We start from the raw sequence: 17,293 nt of genomic DNA, 5'->3' as shown, positions 1-17,293 counted from the left end.
TGAATCCGCTGGAGGTCTGTCTGTTGGCACCGTGCTCGCGGTTACCCTTTCCGCGTTGGCAGAACTTGCTGACAGCTTGCTGCGTGTTCCTCTCACTCCGGGAGGCTCGGCGCACGCTCACTCACACACACACACACACACACACACACACACACACACACACACATCCCCACATGCATGCGCACACGTGTGGGCCTGCTGCTCCGAGGGAGGCCTCTGCCTGGGGGTGGATAAGAGCCACCCAGTCCTCCCTGTGGGTCTTGGTCCTGCAGCAGCTCCTGGCGCCTGGACCCCAGGCCCCGGCCTTGTGCCTCTCACCGGCAGTGACCAGAGATGCTTTCCTCGGCCCGAGGGTCCCCACTAGGGAAGCAGATGCTCACCATCACCGAGCTGGGTTGGTTGCAGGGAGGGGTCCTCAATGTGGGGCTGGCTGGAGGAGGTCCCAGCGGGGCTCTGCATTGAGAAGGAGCTCAGTGGAAAGTGGGGTCTACAGTCTGATCGTGGCTGAGCCTGCGGCCAGCTCTGTGGCCTTGGGCAAGCACAGCCCCTCTCGGGCCCAAACCTCATCTGAAACAAGACGAAGACCAGGAGCCTTGCGGCCTCTGACGTCCAGCGGTGGGGTCTGCGCTTTCCCTGCGAAGACCTGGGAACATCCCACGAAACAGATTTCAAACGTGCTCTGGGTCCCATCTGCAGGCCGACGGGGGCTGAGGGGGAGCCAGGAGGGGGAACGGCTCACAGGACTGTCTAATACTGAAACCGTTTGCTGCTGGAGGTCGTGAGCTCCCCGGCCCTGGGAATGTGGAAGTGGAGCTGGCGACAACGGTGGCCGAGGTTGGCGTGAATAACACTGGGGTTCCCCCGGGCGGAGCGGTTGAGTGTCGACTCATTCCTTCATTCACTCACCGCCTGGAGCCCCTGGCACATGTCTGCCTCTACTTGGGGCTTTTATAACCACGTGGTTTAAGCTCATCCTGGGATTCCTAGCCCTGAGCTCGAGGAAGGGGAGTCTGCCTGTGGGGTGGTGGGTGGAGCGGGTCAGAGGGGTTTGCCTGGAAACTCCTCACCCTGCCTGCCCCACCCTGTGTGTGGGATGCTCCCCTCGCCACCAAACCCCCGTGTCCTGGGCCCGGGCACCAGGGCAGGCTCTGGCTGGAGGGGGAGGGGCCAGCTTCACCAGGAGATGAAATGAGAGGGTCCAGGCCTGTGCCAGCGCAGTCCTTAGCCCTCGTTGGAGGCTTAGCATTTGCCTCCATAGATAACAAAATAGCGAGCGTTTACCGCGTATGAAGTAACGTATCTGTGAATCCTTAATCCTCGCAAGCTTGGTTTAAGGAAAGGAGAAGAACATGAGGGGTGAAGTGATGGCCACAGGCTTAGAGAGATGAAGGTCACGCAGCTCCTCGCCGGCCGGATCCCGACAAGGTCCCCTCTGTCGACACCGTAGCTGGTGTGTTTCCGCTCTGTTTTAGGGTCAGACCAGGAGCCCCAGAACCCCAACACCTCCACATAACGTGGGTTATAGTCCCCATTCAGCGGCCCAGTTACTCTGTGACCCTAGGAATGTCACTGCTCCTTCTAGATCCCGGCCTGACTTCCAGGCCTGACTCGCCCCCGGCCTTACTTCTGGTCTCCAACCCAGTGTTAGACCCGGCAGGCCCCCTCTGTCCAGTCCTTCCAGAACCCCCTGCTACCTGCTTTATTTATCTCCACAGCACTGATCCTCGTCGGCTCCTCCCACAGCTATTCTTTCCTTGTCTCCACATGGAAGCTCCACATGGAGTTATTTTGTTCATGACACTGTCCCCAGAGTCTAGCATAGTGCCTGGTACACAGTAGGTGCTCAGTAAATGCTTGTCGAATGAATGAACATAAAGGTCTGTTATTGGAGCAATCAAGTGTGTCGGTCTGAGTCACAGCTTGCCTGGCTGATCGTCGCACGTACTATGCTGTGGCTGGAAAACTGCAGACTCTGAGGGTGTCACTGACCACCGATGAGCGATTTCAGCTCCTCAGCTGGCTCCCTGCTTAGCACTGCAGCTTCCTGGACTGAGGGATCCTCAAGGGTGGGGTCATGTTCAATCCATTTTCCAAGCCTACCAGCCATCACCTGCTTCCATGTCTATACCTCTCCCTCCTTCCACCCACCCATCTATCCATCCATCCATCCACCCATCTATCCATCCATCCATCCACCCATCTGCCTACTCATCCATCCATCCATCCATCCATCCACCCATCTGCCCATCCATCCATCCATCCATCCATCTGCCTATCCATCCATCCATCCATCCATCCATCCATCCATCCATCTGCCTACTCATCCATCCACTCATCCATCCATCCATCCATCCATCCATCCACCCATCCATCCATCTGCCTACTCATCTATCCACTCATTCATCTGTCCATCCATCCATCCATCCATCCATCCACCCATCCACCTATCCAGCCATTTACCCACCCACCTATCCCCCTCCTTTATCTCCTCTCTATTTATCACTGTCACCATGTCCCAAGCTCTGTACTTGCCACCTTGTTTTATTAACTTCTAAGGATCTTGGTGCCCCAGTAGAGAGAACACAGGTTTAGCAACAGCACATGATGAGGCCCTCATGCCAGCATTGCTAGCTCCTGCTTGCACGGCCTGGCAGAGCTGTTGTGTAGGTTAGAGACATGAGCCCAAGCATGGCGCCTGGTGCGTACTGTGCCCGCAGTCCACGGTCGGGTTATTTTTTAACTATCACCCAGCAAATGGCTGATCACAGTGAGTGAAGATGGAAAGAATGACCATGAAATCACAGAGGGATTAAAAGTTCAGCTGCAGCCAACACATGCATTTGTATTCCAGGCACCATCCCATTATTCTACTCAATTAACTCGGCAGTCCTTTCAGGCGGTGCCATTGTCCCGTGTTACAGAGGGGAAGCAGGGACTCGGGAGGTCCAAGCCCCTCCCCCCTCCCCAGGGCACAGGGGTCTCCTGTAAGCGGCAACGGCCCCTGGGGGTCACATCAGGTCCTTTCCTCATTAGGGGACTCTGGGTCTGTGGACTGACTGGGGTCTGGGCCTGGGCAGGCACCAGGGTCTGCCTCTGGGGGCTCAAGCCAGACCTCTGTTTACCAGACCTTTCTGCATGTAGAAGCCCAGAGCCTGGGGGTCACTCACCCATTTTGCCCCGGGGCCCTTGTGGCCCATTAACCCCACCCACACCTGCCAGGGGCCTCTGCCCTCCCAGGGCCTTGGTTTCTCCCACACACCGAGGTCTTCCGGAGGCTGTGGGGCTCTCACAGGGGTGGGCTGGGTGCGAGGGTCCCCTGTGGTTCATCTGCACGCCGTCTCCGCGTTACACTCGGCGCTTCTGTCATCTCCACGTCAGTGAGCGGGGGCCACCGCTGCGTCAGGCTCAGTGCCCCGTGCCAGCCAACATACCAGCCCCGGAAACAATTAGCGCCACCCCCAGCGAGGAGGCTGGCACCGAAAGCCAGAACCGCCGGTTGGTGCGCTGTGTTAACACAGCCCTCAGCGGAGCCATTCACACATTGCCACCAGATTTTTGATGATATGAAATAGCAAAGTTCTGCCCAGATTTTGGTTTGGGTTGCTATTCAGTTCTGCCCCAGCTGTGGTCTGAAGGCACTGAGGAGGCAGGGGAGGGTGGATGGGGGGGCATCAGGCAGTGAGAAGAGGTTGCTTCTGCCAGCAATGGGGGGCCGGGTGGGGGTTGGGGGTTCGGGAGGTTCAGCTTCGCCCAAACCCTCCCCTGTGACTCCGTGCAAATGCTGAGCTCGCTCTTTCATACTCAGCACTCTCGCTTCCACCGGGCAGAGCGGGGGAGGCCAGGCAGCAGCTGATGGGTTGGTCGCCATTCTGCGGGCCCAAATTTTGAGTTTCACTTTTGGGTCTCTCATCGTTGTTGCTGCGAGATGAAGAGGCCCTGTTAGCAAGCATGGGCGCCCTCCGTCATTGAACTGGGTCTTAGGCCAAGAGTTCAAGATTTAGGAGATTGTCTTCTGTTTCTTCCTTCCTCCCTTCCCTCCTTCCTTCCTTTCTTTCTTCCATTTGGTCCAGCTCATGGGAGAGGGCTTCAGGGTGGTTAAAAGAATGGGTAGGGAATGCCGAGAGGCCACTTAAAGGCCTCTGGGCTCCAAAGGCTCCTAGTCATGCTTGAGGCTGAGCCTTTGGAATAGATACTCGCCCAGCCCAGCCTGGGGCCCGCAGCCTGCGGAGGTGAGTCAGGTGTCGCCCATCTTCTTGACGAGTTTCACCTCCTCACCCCGGAAGTGGTTCTCCAGGAAGTCGCAGAGATGAGGGTCTGTGGGTAGAACCCAGGCCTGCGGTGCCACAAGGGCCTGGTTCAGGTTCCTCTCCAAGGCCAGGGCAGCTGCCTTGGCGCCCTGAGTTTTGCCCACTCACCGTGGGGGGCTCCTGCACATCCTGGAAGAGAATGTGGCCACCGCACTGGTTTTGCATCTTTAAGAGACTCTCTCAGAGCCCTTGGGCTTCTTCTCCGCCAACTCGAGGAAGAAGTGGCCCCGCCCTGGAGAGCCACATCATCCCCATCGAAACAGAAGCCCAGGGAGAGGTAAGTGTGGAGGCCGCAGAGGCCGGGGGCCAGGCGGTTGACCGCAGCCTCCACTCAGTGGGATAATTCTGACGAATTTGGGAGCTCATGGTTGTTCGGCAATGAGGAGCTAAGGTAGAAAAAAACGGTGTCGGCTGGTCTCAGAAGTGGTTCCGAAAGTGGCGACTGGAAAAGACGGTGGAGGGTGGTCGGAGGCTGGAAGCAGGGGCGTCCCTGGGTCTGTTCGGTCCAAACCCTGTTGAAGCAGGAGACAGATCCAGGAGCCCGAGGGCACTGTCTGTCATCTGTTTCTTCACCCGACCGGCCGCACTGTGAGGATCAGCAGCCACACCCACAGTCCGATGCCCGGCCTTTCATTCTCTCCAAGGGCTGGAGTCTCCCTCTCAAAGCTGTGCCTTCAATGGGCTCTTCATTCCAGGTGACTCGGGCGGCGAGTCTGAATTCCCCTCTCCCTCTGCATGCATAGGATTCCAGGCCTGCTCCCTCGTCACATGTTGGGGTTTTACTGGGTGCAGCCAAGCAGATCAGACAATCTACCCGCTTCTCTGAATTTCCTCCAGCACCCATTGTCTGCAGCCACCCCTGGCACCGATTTCTATATAAGGCAACATTCTTTGCGCAGGCATTAGAAACTAACTCAGGTGAACTTAAGCAGAAGAGGATGTTCAAAGAAGAGATATTCAAAAGGGTATTCGAAGAATGTTGGGTGACTCATGAATCCTGAGTGAGCTGGAGACCTGGGCTGCGGGGAGCAGACAGGACCGGTGCTCCCAGACGGCCCATGAGGTCAGCCGGCGAACACCCACAGGATGCGGCGGCCCCGCCGGGGACCAGCGTGCCCACACCCGACACCAGCCCCGGGCACCGCTGCCCTGGCGCTCAGCACAGAAGCCCTCTGCTCTGCAGCGCAAGTTCTGTTTTGAAGTCTTGGGCCAGTGCATCTGATTGGTGAGCCTGGAAGGCCCGGGGTGCAAGGGAATTAGAGGCCATGGGTGGCTGGTATTTTGGTTTCTATAGAGGACAGTGGTCCACGGGTTCAAGCCCCATGGTATAGGGTTCGGGGAGTGGGCAGAAAAACAATGAAGCAAAACAGCAGCCCCAGGTCTGTCTCCTCGTGTCCCACTCTTTCATTCCCTCCAGGCTAGCACAGGGGAGACCACCTGCCCGGGCTCTCCCCTTGGATTTATTCTCTACGTGGCCGTAAACCTGAGGACAGAGAACTACGACCACTTCACTTATTATTGGACCCCCGATCCCCGTGCAGTTGCAGGCACATCACTGGCCCCCAGCGAATGCCCTTGGATGACCGTATGGATCTGTCCCTCAGCCCAGGACTAGGGTGGGTGAATGAGGTGCTCACCTCTGGAGTGAAGTTCCACGGGCACCAAAAACTCAGTGGTCAGGGTACGTAATAGCTTATATAATAAAGAGGTAATATGCAAATGGACCATCACCCCATCACACCATCACAAGATGGCTGCGCCCACAGCGGAAGCAGGGTTCCCGTAATGAGCCGTAACAAGCGATTAGCAGGGACCTGAGGCTGCGTGGCGCCAGGCTGGAGCGAGAGACTGAGGCTGTGCCCCCCTCCTGGTGGGGCTTGATGGGGGACCGCAGGCTGTGCCCCTGAGGGTGCACCGGGGACCTGAGGCTGCGCCCCCTGCCCAGGAGGGCTTGACAGGGGACCTGAGGCGGCACCCCCCACCCGGTGGGGCTTGACGGGGGTGAGGCCGGCCGGTTCTGGGTCTTGTGCAATTTCGAGGTGCATGCAGGTGGGCGGGGACTTGACTCTGGGTCCCGCGGCGTGCCCAGACTCTGACAGGAGGAATATTTTCATATACATTTTACTAATTTTCTTTCATCTCTGACACTTCTATTATAGAGAAAGGGCAAATGGCAATATTAAAATATTTCCTCTAATTAATTCCCTTTTAATGTGCACGAATTTTGTGCACCGGACCACTAATATATATATATATATATATATATATATATCCTAACCTGAGGGTATTTTCCCATTGATTTTTAGAGAGAGGGAAGAGAGAGAGAAATATCGATGTGAAAGAAACACATCAATTGGTTGCCTTTGGTCCACAGGCTGATGCTCAATCCACGGAGCCAAAATGGCTAAGGCAAGATAAGTAATATTTTAATGCATTTTTTCCTCCCTCCTCCCTCTTGCTTTCCTTTTGCCAGTGCCCTGAGCTGGTAGTTGGCAAGCCCCAGGGAGTGGGAGAACAACAAAAGTAATCCATTGGGTTCCCTTTTTCTACGAACAGGAAATGCATGAGAAAAGGAGTTGGCGGAAGGAAAAGTGGAGGTGCCAGGGATTGAACCAGGGACCTCGTACATGCGAAGCACGTGCTCTACCACTGAGCTACACCCCCAATGCCGATGTTTCTTCAAATACAAGTTAATGCAAAAATCCTGCAATGAGCCAAGCCTCAAATTTCAATTAAAGCTGGCTCCAACCCTGCACTGGCACAATGCCTCTCTCGCCCCTCCCTGATCTTGACCCTGTCACTTCTTTCATTTAAATAAAATATAAATATCTTTATTTAAACTTGTGTGCCCAAGGCAAGTGCTTCACTGGCTGCACGCTGGTCCCTGCCCTGTTGGCCTGGCTCCATCCTCACTGTTCCTTCTTTTTCCTTTTGTGGCCTTGGTTTCATATCTCCACTCGCTCTTGCTTCAACCATCCAGAGCCTCCTCTTGGGCTCCCCACCCCCCAAAACCTTCTGCCGCTGTCTACTTCACTCTCAGTGCCCGGTAGCTTTCTGGGGACAGAGGGATCCAATCATTCATTTGCTCAAAACCTGTGGCCCTGATGGCTCTGTTGGTTGAGTGTCATCCCATATACTGAAGCAGAGGTGGTGGAAGCAGCCCTAGTGTCCACCGAGGGACGAATGGACACACAAAGTGTGATCTCTACACACAGTGGAGTAGTGGTCAGCCTCAAAGAGGAAGGGGAGTCTGACACATGCTGAGCATGGATGAGCCTTGGGGATATTTTGCTCAGTGAAACAAGCCAGTCAAAACACCTGTATGATCCCCTTTAAATGAGGTACCGGGTGGAGTCAAATTCACAGAGACAGAAAGAATGGCGGTTACCAGGGCTGGGGGAGGGGGAGTTAGTGTTTAAGGGGGACAGAGTTTCAGCTTTGCAAGATGAGAAGCGTTCGGGGGCTGGATGTGGTGATGGCTGCACAGCAATATGGATGACTGAGAACCAGGGAATTACATGCCTCAAAATAGCTAAGATGGTAAACTTCATGTTACATGTGTTTTCCCACAATAAAAAATTGGGGGGGAAAGACTGCTCTGTGAGCTTTTCTCCTCTGAATCCCCTCAAGCGTCTTCCCAGGGTTGCCCTCAATCAGGAGCGGAGGGCAGCGAGGTCTCTGTGCCTGAGCACAGTCTGTTCCAGGAAAGGTCTGGCTGCCTCTGGCCCTGGAGGAGGTTGGACGGTGAAGGAACGGGACCTGAGGGCTCAGCCTCTGGCCACAGCCCTGGAGCCCAGCAGCCGCAGGGAGCTCCATGGCTCAGGCCCCCCACCTCGCCCCCCCACTGACCACACTAACACCACAAGCTCAGTGGCAGGGAGCATTGGGCACTCACTCCTTCCTCCCTTCCTGGTCTGAGGGTCTGAGGGTCGACTGGACTGGGTTCCAGGCTGTGGGTGGGGTCCAGATCTGCTGCCCCTCACCCTGTTTGAACCAGTGGCTCTCTGGGCTTCTCTTGGTGAAAGGCAGGACCATAAGGGGACAGTTGTCAAGCACGTTTCTGACTTTTGCTCATGTCCTATCCCTTTGGCCAGAGCAAGCCCCATGACCAAGGCCCCTGTCCTGCGTGGGGAAGCCTGCTCCAGGCCCCTGGGAGCTGAGGCCAGCACCGCAGTTCTGCACACCCGCTGTGCCACGCAGAGCGTGCAGGGGCACTGGGAGAGCAGGAAGCCCTGGTCACCACGTCAGGCACGGAGGTGTCCTGTTCCCCGCACGGGTCCAGGGAAGCTCGGAGCCTGGAGGGAGACAGGCCTGGCCAGAGGTGGCTGGGGAGGACACCTTGAAGGAGGGTGTAGAGGTGAACCTGACCTTGAGGCAGGCTGGCCTGCAACAGGTGGGTAACGCCTGCAGGGAGGTGAGGATGGCCAGGGCCAGGAGGGGGTGGGCAGGGCCATATCAAACGAGAGTGTGCGGGATGGGCTGGGGAGTTGAGGATGGAGGGTTGTGTGGGTCAGATGGTGGTGACTCAGAGCCAGGTGGGGGAGGGGCTGGTGCACCTGGGCTCTGGAAGGATGTGTGGTCACAGCTCTCTGCTCTCCTGGGAAGCAGGCAGCTCTGCGGGAGGCTGGATTGGGGGATGAGGGTGGGGATGGCAGGACTGTGGGTGTTTATTTGAGCACCTACTATGTGCCAAGCCCTGTGCTGGGTGCTGGGATACAGCTGTGGATAGGAGAAAGCTGCTGTCCATATGACCTCATGTCCTAGTGGGGGGAGGGCAATGGAAGTGGATGAAAGAAATGGCTACAACACTGGAGAGGAGTATCCAAGGGCCGCTCACTGCCCACCTACTGTGTGCCAGATACGGGGAGCTGAGATCTCTGCCCTCCAGGAGCTCAGCCGAGTGGGGTTGTACTGCCCCCCCCTTCTCTGTGGGTTTGTGGTCAGTGGTCTGTGTGTCTGAGTGTCTGTGTGCACAGCTGTCTGTGGGCGTGGCCGAGTGCATCCTTGTTTTGCTGGCAGCTCTGTGTTGTGTGTGTGTGTGTGTGTGTGTGTAAGGAGGGAAGGGAGAGCTGTGACTCAGACCTTCCCCGGCTGCCGCAGACGCTGGAGTCTGGGGGCGCTTCTCCCACACACCTGTCCCCTTGGCTCTGGGGTGGGGGTGGGGTGCCCTGCGGGTGCCTGTGACTTTATGGAAAGAAAGTCTGGGTGCAGCCAGAATGTGTTTGCGTTTCCCGGGTGATTGACAGCGGGGAGCGGGCTGTCTTGCCGTGACAGATGTAGGAATGTTTCCGCTAATCAAGGCGGAGAGCAGGGGCGTGGGGGCTGCTGCCCGGGGCCTTTCCCCAGCCCTGTCCCCCGGCCACCTGTCGGGCCTGGAAGCAGTTGGGCAACGCTAGGGAGACGCTCCCAGACCCAGGGGACTCCCTGCTCACTCCCACATCCCCTGGCATCTCCGGTCAGGCCCCGCTCACCTGCCCCAGCTCCCCTCTGGGTCCAGGGTTCAGCCCAGAGGACGAGCCAGGACATGGAGGGGTTTTGAGTGGAGAAGTGGGACAGGTTCCTCCTCGGGAGCCCCTGCCCCGGCCAGCCCTGCCCCTTTAGGGCCATAGTATAATAGATGCCCAGAACAGTCGGTGATGGTGGGAAGTTATCCAAACAGGGTGACTGAGGGGGGCCCCAGGTCTCAAGGGGGTGGCGTGGTTCTCCCAGGGGTCCTGCCCGCAGGCCACGTGTTCGCGCAGCCCACTGCTCTGCTGCCGGCTGCTCAGGAAGTGATGGGTGGGGTGGGGGGAGGAGGGGGCGGCAGATAACATGATCACACAAGCCTGTGTGGTCCCTGCCTCGGTCTAGATTCTGGCCATTCGTCTGTGAAACCCGGCGACTCCCTCTCTTGTCTACACACTTGCCCGTCGGGGGCTGGTGTTCCCGGATGAGGTCAGGTGGGATGGGGCCCCGTGGTGTCGGTGATGGTTGGCTGCCAGTCTGAGTGGCTCCCACCCCAAGAACTCACTGGGCAGCCGTGGTTGGTGCCCGTCCTGGTATCATCCTTCTCCCTCCGTGTCCAGCCACTTCCTCCACACGGGCCTGTGGGGCTCGTGAAGGAGGGAAGAACTTGACCTGGTGGCCTGCCTTGCTTTGCTTTCTAAGCTGGCACGGGCAGGCCACCTGGAGTCCTAGCCCTGACCCCGGCCTTGACCCTAGTAGTCCTGGACCAGAGCTGTGGGATGGGGTCACCCACCTCATGCCAACTCTGTGTCCTGCCCGGCTGTGTCCAAAGTCACTTTCTCAGGTTTGGCTGCGACATCTCTGTTCCTTCTCCCAAACCCAGTCTCCCCATGAAGATCAGGGAGGCGGGAGGTGCCTGTGAGTCACCCTCTGACTCATAGGAGGCATGGCCAGGGCTGTGTGTGTGTGTGTGTGTGTGTGCGCATGTGTTAGGGGGAGGAGCCTGAGCTGGGGTCTGAGACATGCCTTGGCTTTCTCACTGTTAAAGTCATTTAGCCCAGCCTGGCCGGTGTGGCTCAGTGGTTGAGTGTCAACCCATGATCCGGGAGGTCACGGTTCGATTCCCGGTCAGGGCACATGCCCGGGTTACAGGCTCGATCCCCAGCAGGGGTGTACAGGAGGCAACTGATCAATGATTCTCTCTCAACATTGATGTTTCTATCTCTGTCTCCCCCTCTCTGAAATCAATTTAAAAAACGTATTTAAAAACGTTAGCTCATTGTAGCTAGACCTCCCCTGAGGGAGTCACTTGGTCACAGCCAGGACAGGTTGGTCACCTTGGGCAGATGGGCACCAGCTCTGTCTTGTCCAGGTGGGTGCTGACTCTAAGCATGGGAGCCAGCGGCTGCCTGGATGCTCTCTGGGGGATACGGGATTGGTCCCAGGGGGAGGCCCAGCAGTGAGAGGTGCAGGAGCTAGAATTTACTTAAACATTTTACTGACTGATGAGTTGATTAATTGAGCCAATGTGATTGGGCTGAGTAGGGGGACTGGGTTCTACGCTAAAAGGCAGGGCTTCTCAAGTACTAATGCGCAAACGAATCCCCTGGGGATCTTGTTAGGATGCAGATTCCGGTCCAGCAGCCTGGGGCGGGGCCTGGGACTCTGCATTCCACCAGGCTCCCAAGCGAGGACAACAAAGAGTGTTTGGAAGGGAAAGTTCTGGGTCAGCTCAGCAATGTTCCTGGCCAGTCGTGAATCTTCCGGGCAGGTCCTGGGCCAGACTGTAGGATGGGGTCACCCGCCTCATGCCAACTGTGTCCTCAACTGTGTCCTGAAGGCCTGCTGCCTCCTGCATGCCCCACACTGGGGATAGAGAGACATGCGTTGAGTTGCGGGGAGTCACAGACCATGGGGAGCTGAAGTCTGGTAAGGGAGAGCACGGAGTTACTGTTGAAAGGGACCCTGGAAGCGACTACCCTGTTCCCATTTTACAGATGGGGAAACTGAGGCTGCAAAGCTGACTCAAAGTCTCAAAAGTAATTGGCGAGGCCAGGACTTGAGCCCCAGCCCTCTTGCTCTTGGCAAGATTCTTTTCTTCCCCATCCCAGACGAGAGTGCCTGGGAGAAACAGGGGCCGGGGCGGAGGAGGCTGGGAGGGGGCTGGGTGACCCTGGGCCTCATGCAGATCCAGAAGGGCCCGAACACTTCCGTTCGGCTGGGCCTTTGGTTAGATTGAAAGCATGAAGAAATACCCAAATAGGAGTGGGAACGTCGTACTGTGCTTTAGGTATTTGACTTTGGTCAAATCAGCGCCTAGGACACAGCCTACTATTTGTGGCTCCTTATTTGGAAATAACCTGCAAAGGCAAAGTAGGTCTTCCCTGAATATGAGGCACAAGCCCACAGGCCTCCCGACCCCCACCGGCCACAGGACCCTCTGTGTGGGACCAGGAGGCTCGGATGGAGGATGGAGGCGGGAGGGCGGGATGCCGGAGGGGACCCGTGTGAATGCAGCTGGAAAGGGAAGGTGTCTGTGTCTGCTTTGTTCCCTGCTGCTCCCCAGGGCCTAGGATGATGCCTGGCTCCCTGGAGGTTCTCCGCCTATATTGCTGGGCGATGGTGACTGAGCCGGGGTGTGGCTGGGGGGACGAAGAGAGGCAGGGAGGCGAGGGACTCTGATGACCATTCCTCTGTGCAGAGCGGGCTCTCTTCCCTCCAGTTCTGACCAAGTGAAGCTGGCGGAGAGCTGCTTCCCGGGTTCGGGTCCTGCCTGCTGTGTGACGGCCGGGCCAGCTCCCCTGTAAGCACCAGCACTCCTGCCTGTAAAACGGGGTCTGTCACCTCCCATCTCCCAGGCTCAAGGCAGCCTCAGACCACCCTCTGAGGTCTTTCTCGCTCTAGCACCCAGAGGAAAGATTGGGAAAGGGGAATTCTGAGGGGAAACAGAGACAGAGGCGACAGAGGGACAGTTGTGGCCTCAGTACGAAGCATCTTGCAGACACAGGAGTTTGGGGTGATGAGGAGTGGAGAGCATGTGTGTGGTCCCGCAACCACCAGCACACGCAGTGCATGGCTACGGTTCCCAACCCATCCCCGCAATTAGATCGCACTCATTCGACCAGGTATACCCCTGAGCTGGGCTGTTGGGGTCCTAGTTCCTTATCTTCACATAGGGATGCCTGAGAGTGATCTTCTTCTTATTATTTTAATATATTTTTATTGATTTCAGAGAGGAAGGGAGAGGGAGAGAGAGAGAGAGAGAGAGATAGAAACATCAATGATGAGAGAGAATCACTGATCGGCTGCCTCCTGCACACCCCACACTGGGGATCGAGTTTGAAACCCGGGCATGTGCCCTGACCGGGAATCAAACCGTGACCTCCTGGTTCATAGGTCGAGGCTCAACCACTGGGCCACGCCGGCCAGGCGTGAGAGTGACTGTCTCATGCTGTATGTTTCCACACAGAGGGTCCCTCGCTCTTCCCTGGGTTCCAGCTGGCCTGTGCAAGCCCGGACGGTTGTCCCGCCCCTTGACTGCTCCTTAGAGGCGGCCTTGGCTCCTGCGGTTTACACATTCCCCCAGCCCTCTCCACCCTCGCCCTCTCCAACTGTCAGTTCCCGCCAGCCTGGCAGTCCGCCAGGGCTAGGTCCCGCTCTCCAGTGTGTTTTCTGGTGTCAACATTTCCCTCTTTTTGACATTTGAAACGTTTGCTTGCCTTTAGCACCTGGCTCCATCCTGTTCTCTGAGTTTCCTCAAAGGTGATGCGGTGGTTCTGGCGCCCCAGCTCCCTGGCTCCCCGGTCACACCTGGACTCGGGGTCTTTTGATTTTGAGATAATCGTCGATTCGCAGGCAGAGATCCATGTACCTTTTACCTGGTTTCCCCAATGGGAACATCTTGCAGAGCAAGAGCACAGCACCACAACCAGGATATCAGCACGGACACAGTCAAGATACAACCTGGCCGTCACCACAAGGACCCCACTTCCCTTCAGGCCCTACCCCCTCCTTCACCCCCGGCCAGCACGAACCTGTTCTGCGTCTCTGTAATTTTGTCATTTCGAGACTGTTACAGGAATGGAATCATGCAGCATGCAGCCTTGTGGGGCTGACTTCTCTCACTCAGCCTAATTCTCTGGAGAGCCATCCAGGTTGTTAGATCAATAGTCCCTCCTTTTTATTACGGAGTAGTTTTCCGTAATACGAATGCCCCACCGTTTGTTTAACCACTCCGTCGCTGAAGGACATCTGGACTGTTCCCAGCTTGGGGCTGTTCTGAATTAAGTTGCTATAAACATTCCTGTACAGGTGAGTTTGTGAACAGTCCTCATTTCTCTGGGAGGAACGTCCCGGAATGCAATTGCTGGGCTGCATGGTAGTTGCACTTTTAATTTTTAAAAAGAAATTGCCAAACTCCTTTCCAGAGTGGCTGTACCGCTCGATGTCTCTGCCGGCCGTGAATGAATGTCCCGTGTCCCTGCGTCCCTGCCAACAGCTGATGTTGTCACTCTCTTATTGTAACCGTGTTGATAGGTGTGAAAGGCTATCTCATGATTTAATTTGCATTTAACTAATGGTTAATGGTGTTGAAGCATTTTCTAGTGCTTATCTGCCATCTGCATCTCCTCTTTGGTGAAAGGTCTCTTCACGGGTTTGCCCATTTTCTAATTGATTTTTTCCCTTTTTTTTTTTTTTTACTGTTGAGAGTTCATTAAATGTTGTGTCTACTGGTCCTTGGTCAGATACTTGGTTTGCAAACATTTCCTCCCAGTCTATCGTCTTTTCATCCTCTTAACTTTTTCCTGAAGGAAAAGTTTGAAACTTTGATTGAAGTCCAATTGTCAATCTTTCCCTTTATGGGTCATGGTTTTGGTGTCAAGAAGGGGAACAGTTTGCCTAGCCCTTGATCCCAAATTTTTTCTCCTGTGTTTTTTTCTAAAAGTTTTATAGTTTGACATTTTACATTTCAGCCCATGGTCCATTTAAAATATATATATTTTATTGATTTTTTTTTTTTTTTTTTTTACAGAGAGGAAGGGAGAGGGATAGAGAGTTAGAAACGTCGATGAGAGTGAAACATCGATCAGCTGCCTCCTGCACACCCCCCACTGGGGATGTGCCCACAACCAAGGCACATGCCCTTGACTGGAATCGAACCCAGGACCCTTCAGTCCTCAGGCTGACGCTCTATCCACTGAGACAAACCGGTCAGGTCCCATGGTCCATTTTGAATTGATTTTTGTATGAGGTGGGAGACTTAGGTCAAGGTTTTTTTGTTTTGTTTTGTTTTGTTTACGGATGTCCAGTTGTTCCAACACCATTTGCTTAAAAGTCTGTCTCCTCCACTGAATTACTTTGCATTCTTATAAAACATTAGTCAGGAACATTTGTGTGGTTAATTTCTGGGTTCTCTAATGTGTTCCACTAATCTATGTGTCAATCACTCTGCTAATTGCTGTAGGTATATAATATGTTTTATATGCCTTGTACATAAGCTTTATAATAAATCAAGTAGACTGCTTCCTCTCATTTTGTTCTTTTTAAAAATTGTTTCAATGAGTCTGGTTCCTCTGCTTTTCTACTTAAATTTTAGAATAATCTTGTCTATATCTACAAAAAATCTTCTTGGCATTTTTTTTTATTTTTATTTTTTTAGAAATTGCATTAAGTCTGTGTGTCAATTTGGGGAGAATTGATATCTTGACTATGTTGAGTCTTCTGATGTATGTTTCTCCATTTATGTATCTTCTTTGATTATTTTCATCAGCATGTTGTAGTTTTCAGTATGCAAGTCCTATATTATGCTTTGTTAGACTCAGACCTAAGCTTTTTTAAAAGAATAGTTTATCGATTTTTAGAGACAGAGGAAGGGAGAGGAAGAGAGAGAGAGAAACACTGAGTGAGAGTGCAACATCGATTGGCTGCCTCCTGCATGCCTACAACCAGGCATGTGTCCTTGACCAGAATTGAACCAGTAACCACCTGGTGCACGGGACGATGCTCCAACCAACTGAGCCACACTGGACAGGGCTACACATAAGCATTTACAAGCACATAAGTGATTGTAAATGGTATTTTAAATTTTGATGACCACACGCACTCATGCTAGGGTATGGAAATACAGTTGATTTTTGTATATTTATCTTGTATCCTGCCACCTTGCTGAACTCACTTATTAGTTCTAGGAATTTTTGTTTTTGTACATTTCTTGAGATTTTCTATGTAGACGATCATATCACTTGTAAATAGGGACAGTTTTATTTTTTCCTTTCTGATCTGAATATCTTTTATTTATTTTTCTTGCCTTATTGCATAGGTTAGAATTTCCAGTATTATGTTGAATAAAAATGTCAGAGCAGATATTCTTGCCTTGTTTCTAATCCTAGGGGGAAAACATTTAGTCTTTCATAACTAAGTATAATACTTCCTGTAGGGTTTTTGTAGATACTCGATCAAGTTAATGAAGTTCCCCCTTCATTCCTACATTCTTTAGAGAGTTTTTTTTCCCTTGAATATGTGTCAGATTTTGTCCAATGTTTTTTTTCTCTATCGATTGACATGGTCATGTGATTTTTCTCCTTTTATATGTTAGTATAATGGATTACATTGATTGCTTTTCAAATATTGAACCAGTTTCACATCCCTGGAATAAACCTCGCTTGGTCATGGTGTATAATTCTGTTCATATATTGCTGAATTTTGCTTGCGGATATTTTGTTAAGGATATTTACATCTCTATTCATGAAAAGAATTGGTTTGTAGTTTTCTGTTTTTGTTCTCTGTCTCATGTTGGTATCAGGATAATATCAGCTTCATAAAATGAACAGGGAAGTTTTCCCCCCTTTTCTGTTTTTCTGGAAGAGGTTGTGTTGGTTTGATATGAACATTTGTTAAACATTTGGTAGAATTCTCTGGTGAAACATCTGAGTCTGGAGACTTCTTTTGGAGGAGTTTTAAGATTACAAAGTCAAATGATCAATTTCATATTGAATGAGTTGTGGTAGTTCGTGTTTTTCTAGAAATGAGTACATTTCATCTAAGTTGCTAAATTTATCTATGTAGAGTAGTGAGTAGTATTTCCTTATTATCCTTTTAAGGTCTATAAGGTCTGTAAAGATATCTACTCTCTGTTTTGTTCTGATATTGGTAATTTGCATCTTCTTTCTTTTTTTGTACATCTTGCTGGAAGTTTATCAATTTTATTAATCTTTTCAAAGAAATAGCTCTTTATTTCATTTATTTTCTCTACTAGAGGCCTGGTGCACGGGATTCATGCACTGTTAGGGGTGTGTGTGGCCTGCAGGGATCGCCTGCTGTGGGAGCACAGCTCATCCCAGTCAGCCCAGGGGCTGTGGACCTGCCCTCTGAGCGGCTGCTCCCTGGTCCGGCATCTTCCGTGGAGCTGGAGCACTCACCTCTCCAGGGGACCCAGTTGGGGCCAGGCCCAGGGACAATAGCACTGAGAGGTGGCGGAGTAGGCCTCAGTCCCACAGTGGCCATGAACTGGTCTCCCAGCCTCCAGAGTCAGCTCTGCAAGC

General features: G+C 53.4%; 1 long non-coding RNA gene and 1 other non-coding gene across 3 annotated transcripts; one reads left to right on the top strand and one right to left on the bottom strand.

Annotated features, from left to right (window-relative positions):
* Positions 1-5,220: 5,220 nt before the first annotated feature.
* Positions 5,221-7,133, top strand: LOC139005783 (uncharacterized). Of its 2 annotated transcripts, none has more exons than XR_011470703.1 (3): positions 5,221-5,532; positions 5,849-5,988; positions 6,864-7,133. It is a non-coding gene; the product is annotated as an uncharacterized lncRNA (long non-coding RNA). The 2 variants fall into 2 exon arrangements; XR_011470702.1 differs by having other exon boundaries at positions 5,725-5,988.
* TRNAA-CGC (transfer RNA alanine (anticodon CGC)) lies at positions 6,900-6,971 on the bottom strand. The gene has a single exon. It is a non-coding gene; the product is annotated as a tRNA-Ala (tRNA).
* Positions 7,134-17,293: the final 10,160 nt, after the last annotated feature.

The sequence above is a fragment of the Myotis yumanensis genome, unplaced genomic scaffold (assembly GCF_028538775.1).
Source record: "Myotis yumanensis isolate MYYU_CA2020_CCGP unplaced genomic scaffold, mMyoYum1.0.hap1 SCAF_3, whole genome shotgun sequence".
Taxonomy (NCBI): Eukaryota; Metazoa; Chordata; class Mammalia; order Chiroptera; family Vespertilionidae; genus Myotis; species Myotis yumanensis.
The sequence above is the reverse complement of the archived record's forward strand: the minus strand, read 5'-3'. Positions and strand labels throughout refer to the sequence as shown.